Raw genomic sequence first — 13,384 nt, forward strand, 5'->3', positions numbered from 1 at the left:
TTAGACCGCTGCGCCACTCGGTTAGAGTTAACCAACTAGGTTCAATGTTAGCTAGCTAACATTAAGCAATAACTAGCAATGCGAATGCATTTCTGATTAGAATAATATTACTACACAGATTCATACCCGTAATGTTAGCTAGCATATCAGCAAGCTAGCGAACAATATGCTTTAACTTGCAATGAGAATGACTTTGTGACCAAATTAGAAATGTATAATATCTTACAATGTAGCTAAACTCTTACCTGTACACATGGATGAATGCTTCGCAGCAGACTGGAACTATTTCACTCCATTTTTGTTTGTAGCTACATCTTGAAGTGACATACACCTAGTTTCCTGAAACGAGTCACACAAACACAGCAAAAAAAGAAACGTCTTCTCACTGTCAACTGCGTTTATTTTCAGGAAACTTAACATGAGTAAATATTGTATGAACATAACAAGATTCAACAGCTGAGACATAAACTGAACAAGTTCCACAGACGTGACTAACATAAATGGTATAATGTGTCCCTGAACAAGGGGGGGTCAAAAGTAACAGTCAGTATCTGGTGTGGCCACCAGCTGCATTAGGTACAGCAGTGCATCTCCTCCTCATGAACTGAACCAGATTTGCCAGTTCTTGCTGTGAGATGTTACCCCACTCTTCCACCAAGGCACCTGCAAGTTCCCGGACATTTCTGGGGGGGAATGGCCCTAGCCCTCACCCTTTGATCCAACAGGTCCCAGACGTGCTCAATGGGATTTAGAACCGGGCTCTTCGCTTGCCATGGCAGAACACTGACATTCCTGTCTTGCAGGAAATCATGCACAGAACGAGCAGTATGGCTGGTGGCATTGTCACGCTGGAGGGTCATGTCAGGATGAGCTTGCAGGAAGGGTACCACATGAGGGAGGAGGATGTCTTCCCTGTAACGCACAGCGTTGAGATTGCCTGCAATGACAACAAGCTCAGTCCGATGATACTGTGACACACCGCCCCAGACCATGACGGACCCTCCACCTCCAAATCGATCCCGCTCCAGAGTACAGGCCTCGGTGTAACGCTCATTCTTCCGACGATAAATGTAAATCCGACCATCACCCCTGATGGTCGAAGTCTTAAAACTTCTTACGGCTGAAATTCTGTTAACGGGATCGATTTGACAACAGCCATTGAAAGTGCAGGGCGCCAAATTCAAACAACAGAAATCTCGTAATTAAAATTCCTCAAACATAGTATCATACACCATTTTAAAGATAAACTTGTTGTTAATCCCACCACAGTGTCCAATTTCAAAATGGCTGTACGACGAAAGCATACCATGCGATTATGTTAGGTCAGCGTCAAGTCACAGAAAAACACAGCCATTTTTCCAGCCAAAGAGATGAGTCACAAAAAGTAGAAATAGAGAAAATGTATCACTAACCTTTGATCTTCATCAGATGGCACTCATAGGACTTCATGTTACACAATACATGTATGTTTTGTTCGATAAAGTTCATATTTATATCTCAGTTTACATTGGCTCGTTATGTTCAGTAATGTTTTGCTTCCAAAACATCCGGAGAGCCACATCAAAATCAATTGCAGAGAGCCACATCAATTTACAGAAATACTCATCATAAATGTTGATTTAAAATACAAGTGTTATGCATGGAATTAAATATATAATTCTCCTTAATGCAACCGCTGTGTCAGATTTCAAAAAAGCTTTACAGTGAAAGCACACCATGCAATAATCTGAGTACAGCGCTCGGAGACAAAAACAAGTGTCATGATGTTGCCTGTTTAGGTACATAAAGCCCATCCCCCTCTCCCTGCCACTCCCTGCCTCCCCCTTTCCTCCTTCAACCCATGCTGTGGTCACAGAGAGACGTCGTAAATTCCTGAGAATCTCCCCATGGACACACAGTATAGCAGAGGGTAAAACTTCCATAGAAAACAAAGAGATTTCTTCCACCTCACAGAACATGAGGTACGAACACATTTCATGTTCCTGAAAAAGTATAAAGGATCGGTGAAGATTCCAGCTATTAACCGGTCCGTTTGTCACAACTTGGGGAACTCATGAGAGACTGTGTGGCTACATTACCATACCGCTGTTTATATAATAACCTCAGATATGAGGTTTACATCTAATTGTTGTATAAAATGAATGAGTGAGGTATGATACTGTTTGTATAATTGTATAATATGATTTTGGACTGTTTAATGAAGAAAAATACAAATCCCTTTTTATTTGAACTAAATCCGAGGACCCGCCCCTGAGCCCAGTTGGGTCAGACATCCTGGGACAGCCCCTTTCTACAATCCTAATAAAACCCAACTCTGAGAAATTATCAGCAGACCATGTTTTTTCTCCATAGGAGGAGAACGAAGGTTAAGTACCATTGCTGATTCTGTTAACCATACCACGTGGTTAAACTCTTAGACGAATATGAACAAGTCTTTGATATTGACTACTAGTCTGCAGCTAGGAATTCGGTATCATTGAATGCGAAGAACGACAACCGCCGAAACATCCATTCTATAACAAATGTCACTCTGAACTATCCACAATAACCAAGACAGAGACAGACATATTTCTCTCCAACAGAAACTAACTTTTCTCCAGCGATCAAGACGACACACTGAGCATAAATATATATATATATATATATATATTGATTGCAATTGTTCCCGAATGAGTGAGCGTTCATGTGTAAAGGATTAGCATGTCAATTGTTATAATTATGAACTAGTGACTTCTTAGTCGACCCCCAATTTTCCCTTTGTCTAACAAGCCGCCAGGCCTGTTCAGCCCAGTAGGGCATATTTCTCCTATCATTTCATGTAACCATTTTAAATTTGTTTGTTTGTTTATGCATTTCTGTGAATTACTTAGTTAGTAATAAATAAGTGATTTAAGACAATTGATGTATGGATGAGGCCACAGTGTACGAAGGGCTATATAAAATAAACTTGATTGATTGATTGATGACTCATAGTGAAGACTGGGTTCGTGCAGATAACCAACAATTTACGACGTTTGGAATGAGACTAACGTGAGGTAAAAATAAATAAATCATGAATCAGAAGACTATTGATCAGATATGAAAATGTCTGAAAGGTTATATTGGGAAATTATAACTTTAATCTGAATACATTCCCTGGTGCCCAAAATTCATAGTTAATTAGTTACATTATTATTTAGTTGATTGCATAATAACTAATTACAGAGAATCTTTGATTAAAAACTATAAGTCTTCAATTTAATGATAGCAAAGACACGACACTGAGTACAGCGCTCAGAGACAAAAACAAGCCATACAGATACCCGCCATGTTGTGGAGTCAACAGAAGTCAGAAATGGCATTATAAATATTCACTTACCTTTGATCTTCATCGGAATGCACTCCCAGGAATCCCAGTTCCAAAATAACTTTTTGTTTTGTTCGATAAAGTCCATAATTTGTCCAAATACCTCCTTTTTGTTTGCGCGTTTAGTTCACAAATCCAAATTCACAAGGCGCAGGCACTTAGTTCAGACGACAGTTCCATTACAGTTCGTAGAAACATGTCAAACGATGTATAGAATCAATCTTTAGGATGTTTTTATCGTAAATCTTCAATAATATTCCAACCGGACATTTCCTTTGTCTTTAGAATTGAAAAGGAACAGAGCTCGTGCTCACGGCCGCGTGCGAGACTTAGCTCATGGCATTCTGCCAGACACCTGACTAAAACAGCTCTTATTCGCCCCCCTTCACAGTAGTAGCCTGAAACAAGGTTCTAAAGACTGACATCTAGTGGAAGCCTTAGGAAGTGCAATCGGACCAAATTTTACACTGTATATTGGATAGGCAAAGGCTTAAACCTGGTTGGATTTTTCCCCAGGTTTTTGCCTGCCATTTGAGTTATGTTATACTCACAGACATCATTCAAACAGTTTTAGAAACTTCAGTGTTTTCTATCCAATTCTACTACTTATATGCATATCTTAGCTTCTGGGCTTGAGTAGCAGGCAGTTTACTCTGGGCACCTTATTCATCCAAGCTACTCAATACTGCCCCCCAGCCATTAGAAGTTAACGACCGTTCCACAGGTGCATGTTCATTAATTGTTTATGGGTCATTGAACAGGCATGGGGAAACAGTGTTAAAACCCTTTACAATGAACATCTGCGAAGTTATTTGGATTTTTACGAATTATCTTTGAAAGATAGGGTTCTGAAAAGGGACGTTTCTTTTTTTGCTGAGTTTATATACAGTACCAGTCAATTTTTGACACACCTACTCATTCAAGGGTTGTTCTTTATTTTATTACTATTTTCTTCATTGCCAAATAATTTTGAAGATTTAAAAACAAACTATGAAATAACACATATGGAATCATGTGTTAATCAAAAAAGTGTTAACCTGTCTGGGACTGGGGTTCCGCTAGCGGAACTCCTCCTACATTCCACTGAAAAGGCAGAGCGCGAAATTAAAAAAATTTTTTTTTTAGAAATATTTAACTTTCACACATTAACAAGTCCAATACAGATCGTGTGAATCCAGCCAACATGTCCGATTTAAAAAAAAAAAAAAAAAAAAAAAAATGTTTTACAGGGAAGACACAATATGTAAATCTATTAGCTAACCACGTTAGCAAAAGACACCATTTATCTTTGTCCACCATTTCTTCTCTCCACCAGTAGCTATCACCAATTCGGCCAAATAAATATATTGATAGCCACTAACCAAGAAAAAACCTCATCAGATGACAGTCTGATAACATATTTATTGTATAGGATAGGTTTTGTTTTGTTAGAAAAATGTGCATATTTCAGGTAGAAATCATAGTTTACAATTGCACCCACCATCACAACTCGACTAGAATAAATACAGAGAGCAACGTGTATTACCTAATTACTAATCATAAAACATTTCTTAAAAAATACACAGCGTACACTAATCGAAAGACACAGATCCTGTGAATCCAGACAATATTTCAGATTTTCTAAGTGTCTTACAGAGAAAACACAATAAATCGTTATATTAGCATACCACATGTGCAAACATTACCCCAGCATTGATTCACGGCAAAAAGAGCGATAGCATTATCACCACCAAAATGTATTCATTTTTTCACTAACCTTCTCAGAATTCTTCAGATGACACTCCTGTAACATCATATTACAACATACATATAGAGTTTGTTCGAAAATGTGCATATTTAGCTCCACAAATCGTGGTTATACAATGAGAAAAGTAGCCAAGCTGGTCAGAAAATGTCGGGCGCCATATTGGACAGTGATCTAGTCTTATACATAAATACTCATAAACTTGACTAAAAAATACAGGGTGGACAGCGATTGATAGACAATTTAATTCTTAATACAATCGCAGAATTACATTTTTTTAATTATCCTTACTTTTCAATACAGGTTGCGCCAAAGCGAAGCTACCCCAAAGAAAATGGCGGCATAAGCGTTTAACATTTTTCAACAGAACAACGATTTATCATCATAAATAGTTCTTACTATGAGCTGTTCTTCCATCAGAATCTTGGGCAATGAATCCTTTCTCCGGTCTAATCGTCTTTTGGTCGAAAGACGTCCTCTTGTCCGGTCGAAATGGCCACTAACGTTCACCATGTACTAGAAAAGTGCCCAGCACTTGGAAGTGCGTCACACAGAAATGCCATAAAATCGCACTAAACGGATATAAATTGCTATAAAACAGTTTAAATTAACTACCTTATGATGTTTTTAACACCTATAACGAGTAGAAACATGACCGGCGATATATTACTGGCTAAACGAAAGCTTGGAAAGAGGCCAGTCCGACGTCCATCGCGCGCCAGGCGCAGAGAAGAAAAGACATGTACTTCCGGTCTTTGGTGTTTTATACAGGCCCTGATTGCGCAATCGACTCCATTCAAAGTGTCACCATTTACTGACATCTAGAGGAAGACGTAGGCTGTGTTTGTATCCTCATAGCATTTACAGGGACATTACAACTGACCTGGGAACAGGGGCCAAGATTTCTGAAATCTCACTCCATGTCAGGGAAAGTGCTGTAGAATGAGTTCTGTTTCACTCAGAGACATAATTCCAACGGTTATAGAAACTAGAGTGTTTTCTATCCAATAATAATAATAATATGCATATTGTACGAGCAAGAATTGAGTAGGAAGCCGTTTAAATTGGACACGTTTTCCAGAAAAAGTGACAACAGCACCCCCTGTCCTCATCAGGTTAAACAAATCAAAATATATTTTTGATTTTCGTTTCTTCAAAGTAGCCAGACTTTGCCTTTGACTACTTTGCATACTCTTTGCTTTCTCTCAACCAGCTTCACCTGGAATGCTTTTCCAACAGTCTTGACGAACTTCCCACATACACTGAGCACTACTTGGCTGCTTTTCCTTCACTTTGCGGCCCAACTCATCTCAAAACTTCTCATTTGGGTTGAGGTTGGGTGATCGTGGAGGTCAGGTCATCTGATGCAGCACTCCATCACTACTTCTTGGTCAAATAAACCTTATACAGCTTTGAAGGTGCGTTGGCTCATTGTCCTGTTGAAAAACAATTGATACTCCCACTAAGTGCAAACCCGATGGGATGGCGTATCTCTGCAGAATGCTGTGGTAGCCATGCTGGTTAAGTGCTCTGGTGAATCTGTCAGTGATTTTATTTAGAATTTAAGGCAAAGCAGCCCCACACCATCACATCACATCACCACCTCCTCCATGCGTCACGGTGGGAACCACCCATGCGTCACGGTGGGAACCACCCATGCGGAGATCATCCGTTCACCTACTCTGCATCTCACAAAGACATGGCGGTTGGAACCAAAAATCTCAAATTTGGACTCATCAGACCAAAGGACATTTCCACTGGTATAATGTCCATTGCTCATGTTACTTGCCTCAAGTAATTATCTTTTTGGTGTAATTTGACCATGAAGGCTTGGTTCACGCAGTCTCTTCTGTTCAGTTGAGATGTCTGTTACTTGAACTCTGAAGCATTTATTTGGGATGCAATTTCTAAGCCTGGTAACTCTAATGAACTTGTCCTCTGCAGCAGAGGTAACTCTGGGTCTTCCTTTCTTGTGGGTGTCCTCATGAGAGCCAGTTTCATCATAGCGCTTGATGGTTTTTGCGACTGCACTTGAAGAAACTTTCAAAGTTCTTGAAATTTTCTGGATTGACTGACCCTCATGTCTTAACGTAATTATGGCCTGTCAATTCTCTTTGCTTATTTGAGCTGTTCTTGCCATAATATGGACTTGGTCTTTTACCTAATAGGGATATCTTCTGTATAACACCCCTACCTTGTCACAACACATATCTGATTGGCTCAAACGCATTAAGAAGGAAAGAAATTCCACAAATTAACATTTAACAAAGTGTACCTGGTAATTGAAATGTATTCCAGGTGACTACCTCACGAAGCTGGTTGAGAGATTGCCTAGAGTGAGCAAAGCTGTCGTCAAAGCATCGGGTGGCTACTTTGAAGAATCTCAAATATAAAATATATTTTTATATGTTTAACACTTTTTTGGTTACTACATAATTCCATATGTGTTATTTCATAGTTTTGATGGCTTCACTTATTCTACAATGTAGAAAATAGTAAAAATAAATGGAACCCTGGAATATGTAGGTGTGTCCAAAATTTTGACTTCTACCATGTATATATGTGTATTCAGACCTCTTCCCACATTTTGTTACTTTACAGCCGTACTCTAAAATGGATGATAAAAAAAAATATCCTCATAAATCTACTCACAATTCTCCATAATGACAAAGCGAAAACAGATTTTTTTTTGACTTTTTTGAGTTTAAAAAAAACTTAACTTCTTTGGGATAGGGGGCGGTATTTTCACGTCCAGATGAAAATCGTGCCCAAAGTAAACTGCCTGTCACTCAGGCCCAGAAGCAAGGATATGCATATAGTTGTAGATTTAGATAGAAAACACTCAAGTTTCTAAAATTGTTAAAATTATGTCTGTGAGTATAACAGAACTGATACGGCAGGCGAAACCACCCCCCCCCCAAAAAAGATTTCACCTTACCACTGTTTTCAATGGCTAGTACTATAATTATAAGCCCAAGTCCTCCCAAATTGTAGTTCCTAGGGCTTCCACTAGATGTCAACAGTCTTTAGAAAGAGTTTCAGGCTGGTTTTTGGAAAAATGACCCAGAAATTGTAGTTTTTCTAGGTGGCTCCCATTTTGGCTGTAGCGTTTCCAAGCGTGTGGAGGAAAGCCTGTTCTTTCTTATTTATCTCTGGTAATGAACATACTATTCTCAGTCTTAAATTTGATTGTTTATTTCCGTATTAGGATACCTAAGGCTTGATTTATAAACGTTTGATTTGTTTGGAAAAGTTTATTAGTAACGTTTGGGATTCATTTTGTATGTATTTTGATGGAGGGAAACTGAGTCGATTATTGACTGAAGCGCGCCAGCTAAACTGAGTTTTTATGAATATAACGAAGGACATTATCAAACAAAAGGACCATTTGTAATGTAACTGGGATCTTTTGGAGTGCCAACAGAAGAAGATCTTCAAAGGTAAGGCATATATTATATCGCTATTTTTGACTTTCGTGTCGCAACTCCCTGGTTGAAAATGATTTGTTACGCATTTGTGTGCTGGGCGCTGTCCTCAGATAATCGCATGGTTTGCTTTCGCCGTAAAGCCTTTTTGAAATCTGACATGGCGGCTGGATTAACAACAAGTTAAGCTTTATTTTGATGTATTGCACTTGTGATTTCATGAAAGTTTAATATTTATAGTAATTTAATTTGAATTTGGCGCTCTGCAATTTCACCGTAAGTTTTCAAAATGGGACGCTAGCGTAAATAAGTTTTCAGACCCTTTGTTTCCATTGATCATCCTTGATGTTTCTACAACTTGATTGGACATGATTTGGAAAGGCACACACCTGTCTATATTTGGTCCCGCAGTTGACAGTGCATTTCAGAGCAAAAACCAAACCATGAAGTCGGAATTGTCCGTAGATCTCTGAGAGGATTTTGTACAGGCACAGATTTGGGGAAGGGTTCCAAAACATTTCTGCAGTATTGAAGGTCCGCATGAACACAGTGGTAAATTAAATTTGATAAATTAGCAAACATTTCTACAAACCGGATTTTTGCTTTGTCATTATGAGGTATTGTGTGTAGATTGATGTTTTTATCAATTTTAGAATAAGGCTGTAACGTCACAAAATGTGGCAAAAGTCAAGGGGCCTGAATATTTTCCGAAGGTAGTGAATATGCACAGTGCGCACTCACTGTTGACATGGCCGATGTTCTCTGTTAGTGCCAGTAAGACTAGGCTGTAGGCCTACTGTTGTTCGCTCAATTAAGTTGAGAATTTTGTTAACTAAAAGACAGATTAGACTATTTTCATTGTCTTCTCTTTACAGCAATAACCATTTGCTTTCCAAATTGTTTTCCCACAATTGAGTTTTGAAATATTGTTATATGCCTATCTTGGGCCTCTTTTCACTGACAAGTCGCAACTCATCTTTTTATTTGGTTTTTGCTGCCTTTCCTTCCGACTGTAGGCATTGCGATTTTAAAGCAATCCACAACTTTTTTAAAGCTAAGGGGAAGCTAATGATCCTCTGTGGCCAAATCATGCTTTAGTAGCCTAATTTTTTATTATTTTATTTATTTATAGACAGGAGTAGGCTATATAATTTTGTCAATTTAATTCAATAAACTTAGGGATTGGTTTACCTAGCCTTTTGGACGTGCCGCCTATAAGCCTATGTCAATCTACTATCCCCCATAGTAGAAAAGTTGACCTATTCTATTGGTCAGGTTTTCCTCACTGTTGACATGGCCGATGTTCTCTGTTAGTGCCAGTAAGACTAGGCTGTAGGCCTACTGTTGTTCGCTCAATTAAGTTGAGAATTTTGTTAACTAAAAGACAGATTAGACTATTTTCATTGTCTTCTCTTTACAGCAATAACCATTTGCTTTCCAAATTGTTTTCCCACAATTGAGTTTTGAAATATTGTTATATGCCTATCTTGGGCCTCTTTTCACTGACAAGTCGCAACTCATCTTTTTATTTGGTTTTTGCTGCCTTTCCTTCCGACTGTAGGCATTGCGATTTTAAAGCAATCCACAACTTTTTTAAAGCTAAGGGGAAGCTAATGATCCTCTGTGGCCAAATCATGCTTTAGTAGCCTAATTTTTTATTATTTTATTTATTTATAGACAGGAGTAGGCTATATAATTTTGTCAATTTAATTCAATAAACTTAGGGATTGGTTTACCTAGCCTTTTGGACGTGCCGCCTATAAGCCTATGTCAATCTACTATCCCCCATAGTAGAAAAGTTGACCTATTCTATTGGTCAGGTTTTCGAAAAAGAAATGTCCCAAACAGACTCTGGGACAGTTATGGGACTATAGATACCAAATTCGTACAACTAGTAGGCCTAGGCTACAAAACAAACACGTTAAAAAGCAATGAGTCTGATGCAGCAGATCTGAACGTTTAGCTTAAAATTTGATCAACTATTATTTCGCAACATTATTAGCCGCAGTAATGCGCACAAGGCAGTAGGCTCAGAGCTAATGTGCATTTGGGTACTGGACAATGAAAGTTGAAAACCAATAGAACATGAGAGAAATAGGCAGCTGGTTTCAATGGCGTATGGAAGTCTTTATAAAATAATTGCCTCCACGGTTATGGTCAGATTCTGCCTAGGCTACTTTGAAGCAAGGTAAAACATGCCTCATGTAGTAAAACGTTCAGGTTTCAAACAAGTTAAGTAGCTATATGTTTTCAAAATGCGTACTGCCTCCAGCTCAATGCAAAGTGGTGTGACGCGCTGATGAAGCCTGCCTTCGGTTGCCTATGCAATTACCAGTTGAGATTTAAAAATAATAGCTATTTTTAGTTTTGGCCCAAAAACTATTTTTAACACACGATTGCATATAGAACTGTTGCTCAATGATAGACAGCGCTTTTATAAGTCATGACAGAGTTTCCGCTCAAAGTAGCTGTATGCTGTGCGCGTTTGATAAATAAGATGCATAACAAATATAAATGTGGTAATTTAATTCCACAAAATTATGCATATTTACCTATAGACCGATAAGCATGACCGGTCAACTGGTATATGAATAGGCTAAAAAGTATTATTTCGAAATGGTATGTTTTTTTGTTTTTGCTTTGCTTTGGCCGGTGCCAATTTTATTTATTGGCTATTACCGGCTAACGGAATCCCTGGTGTGTGTGTGTGTGTGTGTGTGTGTGTGTGTGTGTGTGTGTGTATTAAGTCAGTAAGTCACCATGGCCCAGCAATAGTACAGATACTTCAACAACCCAACACCATAGTCACATCCAACTTCTGTGGTTTCTTGATCACTCCTAACATTGGAACTCTGACTTGACTTTAAGGCATGGCAGGCCTTTCTATTTTTATCCTGTGTGTCTGGGCATTAGCACAGTTCTCTTATCACTCCTAACAGGCCAGGGTGTTGACAGGCTTGGAGGTGTTGGGTATTCCATATGTCATGCAGGCAGGGCTCTTGTCTGATATGAAAGCTGTCAGGTTAGCAGCCAGCTGTGGAGGTGCCCTTTCTACACTGACTTAGGCCCTGAGGCTGGACCATGACGTCACGTGTGTGTTTAACTGTGTTGTGCATGTGACGTGTGTGCGTTCGTGCAGCAGCCGTAGCTTAGGTTCTGATTTGAAGCAGGGGACTTTGTCTCCTGAAAGGTGTTTACTCTCCAGCCATGCCTTGCCCTCTTGGCCAAACCAACATTGTGCCACCATTCTGACTAACAGAGAGGCTATGTCAGGCCAGGGGCCACATAACTGTATAGAAGTAGTTAGACCAGTGTTCAAAGATAGAGAGATAGATATTTGTAATAATGACAATTACAACAATACTGAATGAACACTTTTATTTTAACTTAATATAATCTATCAATAAAATCAATTTAGTCTCAAATAAATAATGAAACATGTTCAATTTGGTTTAAATAATGCAAAATAAAAGTGTTGGAGAAGAATGTAAAAGTGCAATATTTGCCATGCAAAAAAGCTAACGTTTAAGTTCCTTGCTCAGAACATGAGAACATACACTGCTCAAAAAAATAAAGGGAACACTTAAACAACACAATGTAAGTCCAAGTCAATCACACTTCTGTGAAATCAAACTGTCCACTTAGGAAGCAACACTGATTGACAATACATTTCACATGCTGTTGTGCAAATGGAATAGACAACAGGTGGAAATTATAGACAATTAGCAAGACACCCCCAATAAAGGAGTGGTTCTGCAGGTGGTGACCACAGACCACTTCTCAGTTCCTATGCTTCCTGGCTGATGTTTTGGTCACTTTTGAATGCTGGCGGTGCTTTCACTCTAGTGGTAGCATGAGACGGAGTCTACAACCCACACAAGTGGCTCAGGTAGTGCAGCTCATCCAGGTTGGCACATCAATGCGAGCTGTGGCAAGAAGGTTTGCTGTGTCTGTCAGCGTAGTGTCCCGAGCATGGAGGCGCTACCAGGAGACAGGCCAGTACATCAGGAGACGTGGAGGAGGCCGTAGGAGGGCAACAACCCAGCAGCAGGACCGCTACCGCCACCTTTGTGCAAGGAGGAGCAGGAGGTGCACTGCCAGCGCCCTGCAAAATGACCTCCAGCAGGCCACAAATGTGCATGTGTCTGCTCAAACGGTCAGAAACAGACTCCATGAGGGTGGTATGAGGGCCAGACGTCCACAGGTGGGGGTTGTGCTTACAGCCCAACACCGTGCAGGACGTTTGGCATTTGCCAGAGAACACCAAGATTGGCAAATTCGCCACTGGCGCCCTGTGCTCTTCACAGATGAAAGCAGGTTCACACTGAGCACATGTGACAGAGTCTGGAGACGCCGTGGAGAACGTTCTGCTGCCTGCAACATCCTCCAGCATGACCGGTTTGGCGGTGGGTCAGTCATGGTGTGGGGTGGCATTTCTTGGGGGGGCCGCACAGCCCTCCATGTGCTCGCCAGAGGTAGCCTGACTGCCATTAGGTACCGAGATGAGATCCTCAGACCCCTTGTGAGACCATACGCTGGTGCGGTTGGCCCTGGGTTCCTCCTAATGCAAGACATTGCTAGACCTCATGTGGCTGGAGTGTGTCAGCAGTTCCTGCAAGAGGAATGCATTGATGCTATGGACTAGTCCGCCCGTTCCCCAGACCTGAATCCAATTGAGCACATCTGGGACATCATGTCTCGCTCCATCCACCAACGCCACGTTGCACCACAGACTGTCCAGGAGTTGGCGGATGCTTTAGTCCAGGTCTGGGAGAAGATCCCTCAGGAGACCATCCGCCACCTCATCAGGAGCATGCCCAGGCGTTGTAGGGATGTCATACAGGCACGTGGAGGCCACACACACTACTG

At 40.2% G+C, this 13,384-nt stretch overlaps 1 protein-coding gene across 3 annotated transcripts in view; it reads left to right on the plus strand.

The window, feature by feature from the left end:
* Positions 1-13,384, plus strand: part of LOC129855261 (formin-binding protein 1-like) — a 75,508-nt gene that overhangs the window by 20,658 nt on the left and 41,466 nt on the right. The gene's annotated exons all lie outside the window — the stretch shown is intronic.

Source organism: Salvelinus fontinalis, chromosome 5, assembly GCF_029448725.1.
Source record: "Salvelinus fontinalis isolate EN_2023a chromosome 5, ASM2944872v1, whole genome shotgun sequence".
Classification (NCBI taxonomy): Eukaryota; Metazoa; Chordata; class Actinopteri; order Salmoniformes; family Salmonidae; genus Salvelinus; species Salvelinus fontinalis.